General features: G+C 45.2%; 1 protein-coding gene across 1 annotated transcript in view; it reads left to right on the top strand.

The window, feature by feature from the left end:
- The window catches only part of LOC101175250 (fibronectin type III domain-containing protein 5), a 28,899-nt gene that overhangs the window by 22,276 nt on the left and 623 nt on the right, over nucleotides 1-6,000 (top strand). Inside the window, exon 6 of the mRNA XM_011481366.3 lies at nucleotides 2,008-6,000. This exon is cut by the window's right edge and continues 623 nt beyond it. The gene's annotated coding sequence lies outside the window, so the exon portion shown is untranslated. The remainder of the gene's footprint in view (nucleotides 1-2,007) is intronic.

Genomic DNA, 6,000 nt, shown 5'->3' on the forward strand with positions numbered 1-6,000 from the left:
AACACTCACCTGAGCACAGGTGTTAGCTCACCTTTGCACTAATAGTTTGCATGATTTAATGACTGAAATATTTCAAACTAGTTGAAAGGGCATGAGTACGCATGTGAACACTAACTGTTTTGTGTACATGTTGACATGTGGACATTTTTGCAGCTAGCAGGTGTGTCGATAACATTTGAGTGTGTGTGGACAGGCCCCGCCTTTTTTGTACTACATTTGAACCGTACCGTAATGATAAACAACCAGTAAACTTGCTGCTCTATGCTGCTTCATGGTCTTATCCCCCCCCCTCCTATTATCACCCTCTTACCCCCCCCCTCTCTCTCTAACATCCCTCTCTCTTCTTCCCTCTTCCGTACGGTCCAACACCAAAGATTTTCAAACATGATCAAAATGAATAAGGTTTGGTCTCAATTCCAAAAGGGGTTTATTCAGACATACCTTTGGTTTGTCTGAAGATTAACAACCCCTATTGTTAAAATAAAATATGTCCAACACAAGAGGCCCTCAGCTCTCATCTGCCTGCCCAGCTGTTGGACAGGAAAAGTTAAAAAAAATGCTTTGTAGATACCAAGTACCAAAAGACAGTCGGAGAAAAAGGAGCTGCTGTATGACCTTGTTGATGTTGTTGATAGCTTTACTTTTGCTGTTGTCGCACTACTATGACACAAAGCTATGCAATCGGTCCACACCTTGCATGCACTGCCTTGAGTGGAAACACTCACCTAAATTTCCTGGACCATTCTAAACCGGACTGGAACGGACCGTACCTTGCCGTACCGCACAGTGGAAACGAGGCTGTAGTTGTTCCTAAGGTGAGGACCAAAAGACTTGTGCTATCCTAGTCACTTTAACGTTGGGAGTTGGGTCATCTAGACCCACTAGACAGTGCTCTGAACCTTTTTTCTTCAATGATTTGTGATCTTCACTGGTGTCCATGGATTACATGAAATCTTTCCACCTTTATCCACCTTTGTCATGGTAGAGAGAACACCTCAATGTAAGGGGGGGGGGGGGTCATAGGATAGCACAAGGGTTAAGAAGAGGCTCAAAGTAAAACGTTTTTATCGTTTTTTTATATACATGATTATTCTTTTAATATACTTCTCATTATATCATCATTTTTGGGCACAGTATTTAAGTTAAATTTATATTTGTTTTTAATGCTTTTTAGTTCCCGTGCCTCCTGGTGGGAATTCATTATTCATGGGCACTACTGGCTCCGCCTGTGGGGGGTGCTGTTGCAGTGGTGCTGGCTCTCACTGGAGTGGCTGGGGTCCTGCTCTGTGGCCTATAGCTGTAGAGTGGACCCTGCGCTGCCCTGTGTAGGGCGATGACCCCGTGGTCGGTCTGGGCCTTGGAATGATACAGTTTCTTCACAGCAGAACCGAGCCAGACTGTTTCATCAGAGCTGCAGTTCTTTAGTCTTTATTCAGTTTTCATAGGAGGGTTATACAGTATTGGGGGAACTGGGTGGGTGGAGGGAGGAATCGGGGGAGGGAGGGGTGCTAATTTTTTTTTTTTTAAACACTTTTCATTTTTCATGAACATTTTATTTGCTTTTATGTAAAGCACTGAATGAAAAGCACCAAACAAAATAAATAAAGTTTGAAGTTTTAAAAATCTCAGGAGTACTCCATTTTTGTTGAATTGGTGGAAGATCCTTAAGTGCTAAAAGGGAAATTTTAACCCTTGTTCTATCTTAGATGACCCCCCCCCCCCGCCCTTCCATTGACGTGTTCTCCCTACCATGACAAAGGTGGATAAAGGTGGAAAGATTTCATGTAATCCATGGACACCAGTGAAGATCACAAATCATTGAAGAAAAAAGGTTCAGAGCACTGTCTAGTGGGTCTAGATGACCCGACTCCTAACGTTAAAGTGCCTAGGCTAGCACAAGGGTTACATCACTGTAGCAGCAGAAATGAGGAGAAAGGGGAGCTGATGCATTGTGAGCTGCAGCTGACCTCTGACCTGCTTTGAGTACATTACCTGTGTGTCTTTCAGAGCCTGAGACCGACAGGAAGCCATCCCCAGAAACAAGAGAAGAAGGCTCGCACCAGAATTCTTCTTGACCCACCGGAGAACTGAATGGATTGTCAAAAATCAGAGCTCCAAACATTCAGACAGCTTTTTGTTGAGACCCAAAGTGGACCGAGGCCCGTTGAACGCCGCTGCAGAAGCTCAGCTGCTCTGCCCACTCCACAGCTGACTCCCAACCGTAATGTGGAACTGCAGGGGTCGATCTCCTAACATAAATGTCCCTTCTGGATCAGAGATTGCAAACTTTGGAAAGCTGTGGGGATACGTTGGTCCGGGATTCAGTTAGCAGACAACAAAACAAGCTGAGCAAACCCAGAACTTAGTTTGTGTTGGTCCGTCTGCACGCCTCCATTTGTCTTTATTCCACCCGTGCAGCAGCTCTTCCCCCCCGCGTCTATGTTGTCTCTAAGCACATGCAGTTCCTCTCTTTCCTTGTCATGCGTTTCATGAAGGTGTTCAGTTCTCAGCTCTCTGCCATCCTGGATGCTTTTGTTTGAAGCTGTGAACTTTGACCTGACTGAGGTAAGCGTGGCCTGCAGTTCCTGATGCTGTGGGTCTTTTCTGTCTTCTTGGAGGATTTGTGGGAAACTCATTTTGATTGGTCAGCTGCTCTACTGAAGGTTCACTCCATGTTTTCTTCACGCATGGATGATGCAATCACTTCTCTGTTCTCAAAGCAGCAATGGCTTTATGCATCTTTTCTTCTCAGTTGTTGCTGAATTGCTCTTGGTTACAAGAGTGTGGGCTGCATAGTGTGGTGCTCAGGACCGTGGCATCACAGCCAGAGGGCTTTGGTTCTGCTGGTGCATGTGTGGGTTTTCCCCAGCTTCCTCCCACAGTCCAAAACATGCTTCATAGGTTCATTAATTCATCTAAATAGTCCCAAGCTGTGACTATGAGTGTGTGGGGTATCTGTGTGGGCCTGTGATGGACTGGAGAACTGTACCACACCTGTACCTGACAATGGCTGGGATAGTCCTGATCAGGTTGCAACCCGTTAACCTGAGCAGGTCTAAGTTGGCTTTGGAAGTGGATGGATGGATGCAGCCAGACGTCTCGCTTCTGAGGTCTGAGAGTTTTTGGTTGAATTCCCTTTGTCTGCCGTGAGTAAGTGAGGTGTGGCTGCAGAAACGGAACTCACCTTACAAAGGTTTGGTGAACCTTTTTGGGGTCATTGGGGTCATTTTTTCACACAGGACCAGTAAAAATTCTTTACTGTTATTTAAAAGCTGGATTTTATGTTTATCTGCTATATTTTTGTCCAATATTTACACTTGTTTAATGATCTGAATTCTTTAGCTGATAAACAAGGAAGAGATGTGGTGAACCAGAGGATGAATGAATGTCTTCATTTTAAGATGAAGATGAGTTCAAGAGTGGATGATCTCCCACCTCCTCAGCTGCTGCAGCTCCTTTCAGAGGTTGGATATGAAGGAGCAGGGACTTGATCAGAAATGTTCAGCCTCAGATAAGGCTGCATTTGTTCTTCAGGCCTCCTGCTTAATGAAGTGGTCTCATCCTGACAACAACTCTCAGAAAAGTCGGACGGACGGATGCTGTGCTCCACAGAGACACCATGAGAAAAGACCCAACCAGCGCCTCATTCGTCAGACATGTACACGGCTGTGTGGGAGGCAGTGTGAGCCTGGATGCAGCTCTATTTTGACTTTTCACCAGCTTTGCCAACTCCTCCTCTTCATCTTCCTCTTCTGTTGCTCTCCTGTATCCTTGCTGTCTGCCACCGTGTCCTAATGCTGTTTCTGTGCCGCTCCACTCCTCCTGCTTTCCCTCCTTCCACAGTCCTGTCCCATCCTCCGCCCCCCCCCCCAGCTCCCCTGCTCCTCATTACCTCCACCTCCCTCCTGGCTCTGCATCAGCTCTTCACTCTGATTCCACCTGGCCCTCTCTGCTCTGCTCATTTATCACTGCTGCGCCGCAGACTGGCGGAAAGAGCACTTTACTGCATAACCATCAGGGAAAAGCAGGTGGAGAATGAAGGATTTTAGTATTTTAAATGTGAACTCCACCTGATGGAGGCTGAGCCAAATCTAAATAAAACCCATCTTTCTAATAGCAACACAGCAAAGGTTAAGAGGGAATTTTTACTTGAATCTAAAAAGTCAAAAGAACAGAAGTTATGTGGGATCGGTGCTTTTGTTTCATTTAAGGAGTCGTCTTCTTCCATTCAAACTGCTGTCTACAGTGTTTGTCCCTCTGCAGTGATAAAAGCTGACCTGCAGATTCTGAAGGACACAGCACTTCATGATAGAAGTGGAGCTGAAGAACAGGCAGACACTGGGGGGTGGAGGGGTCCAGGAAGGCTTGTGGGGTCAAACCAAGTGGTGCTGCTATCCATTCGGGGGGGCAGGACCACAAAAGGATCCAGAGTTCTCTCTGCAATCACTCTTTCTTTGTATGTCCTGTTGTTGTTCTCCAGTCTAACATTGTCTTTCTGTGCAAATGACACGTGCACTGGAGCAGTACCTGTAGTGCATGTGTATTTGGAATATTTTTACAGCCATTTGGTGATTTTATTGTCTAAATTCCACATCAACATGGAAAACAGAAGCCTGCAAATGTGGCTTCAGCTCAAAGTTTCTGCCATGAGAACCGTGACAGACCACAATCCCACCTTTGGGGTTACTGTCAGAGATGGGTCAGCGTGTCAGCCAAACACAGCCCAGCGGGGATGACGTCCTCCTTTCATGAACGATGGAGCCCACAGAGCTGCCCCCCCCCACACCTTTTCCTTTTTTTTACACTCAGGATAATGAGCCGAATGGAATTAATTCTCAGTATTTCATTTTCTATGTCTTATATGTGGGCTTAAATTTGGATTAAAGGGAACAAAATGAACTTTACAGTGTTTCACAAGAAAGACAAAAATTCAAAAAGGCAACAAATTCATCAAAAAAACAGTAAAATAACCTGTCAGTCTAGTCAGGTGTCTTTATGTTGTAGGACTCAAATGTTAGCAGAAAGAAAGTATGATTACTTTGAGTTAGGAGCAGGAAAAGGTGAGTTCTTACAGAAAACCTTTGTTTAACTGTGTGGCTGCTCACTGGCATCTTTGGCTAAATTAGCAGCAAATGTTTATTAAATCCGTTTTAGATGATTTTCTGACGGAACAGAACCCAAGTATGGCTGTTCTCTGCAGCATCCTCCCAGAAGATCTGTCTTGATGTGTGATAGAGCACATCTGCTCTCCTGGTCAGACTTGTGTCAGTCCAGCACTCACACTGACCCAAACCATCAGAGCCAGACGGTTGTACACATGACAACCTGTAGGTGGCAGAATGAAAGAAAAAAGCATTGACAGCCTGTATCTTCATTTTTCACCAAGATCTGTTTTTAGAGTCCAATGTTTTTGCGACTTAGTTCTTGTTTTGGTGTCCCAGTGAGAAGTTGTTACACCGATGTTTATGCTACCGAGCACAGCTTTGGAGAATGGAGCAGCAACAGGTTTACTGATCACAGCAGAGCCGTACTATGACACATTTTGGAAGCAGCAAAAGGCTGGACTGTGTGCAGACAGTTGAGTCTGTGTCCATCTGAGGCAGTGCTGCTCAAGGCGAACCTCCAGTGAGGCGCGAGCGAGCGAGCAGCCGACAGAAGAGGAGAGCTGGGACGACCATGACGACAGACAGAACCCAACAGAAGGAACGACGAAGTGTGGGAAGCACAAATGAATGCAAATTTACTTAGAGGTGTACATGTTCCCGGATGTTGCCGGAGAAGCAGGATTTTATTCAAAAATGTCATTTGCATCACTTTAAGTCTGATGAGGTTTACTGGTAGTCAAAGTATCTGTGATTCCTCATCATTCCAGTCTTTGCAGTGTGTCCATCTTTACATCCTTTATATGGGATGTTTGTCTGTTATAATGGATGCAGGCATGTTATTAAATTCCACCGTTGTCCCTGTCTCATTGTAACTCTTTAATAAATACTTCAGTGG

The sequence above is a fragment of the Oryzias latipes genome, chromosome 11 (assembly GCF_002234675.1).
Source record: "Oryzias latipes chromosome 11, ASM223467v1".
Classification (NCBI taxonomy): Eukaryota; Metazoa; Chordata; class Actinopteri; order Beloniformes; family Adrianichthyidae; genus Oryzias; species Oryzias latipes.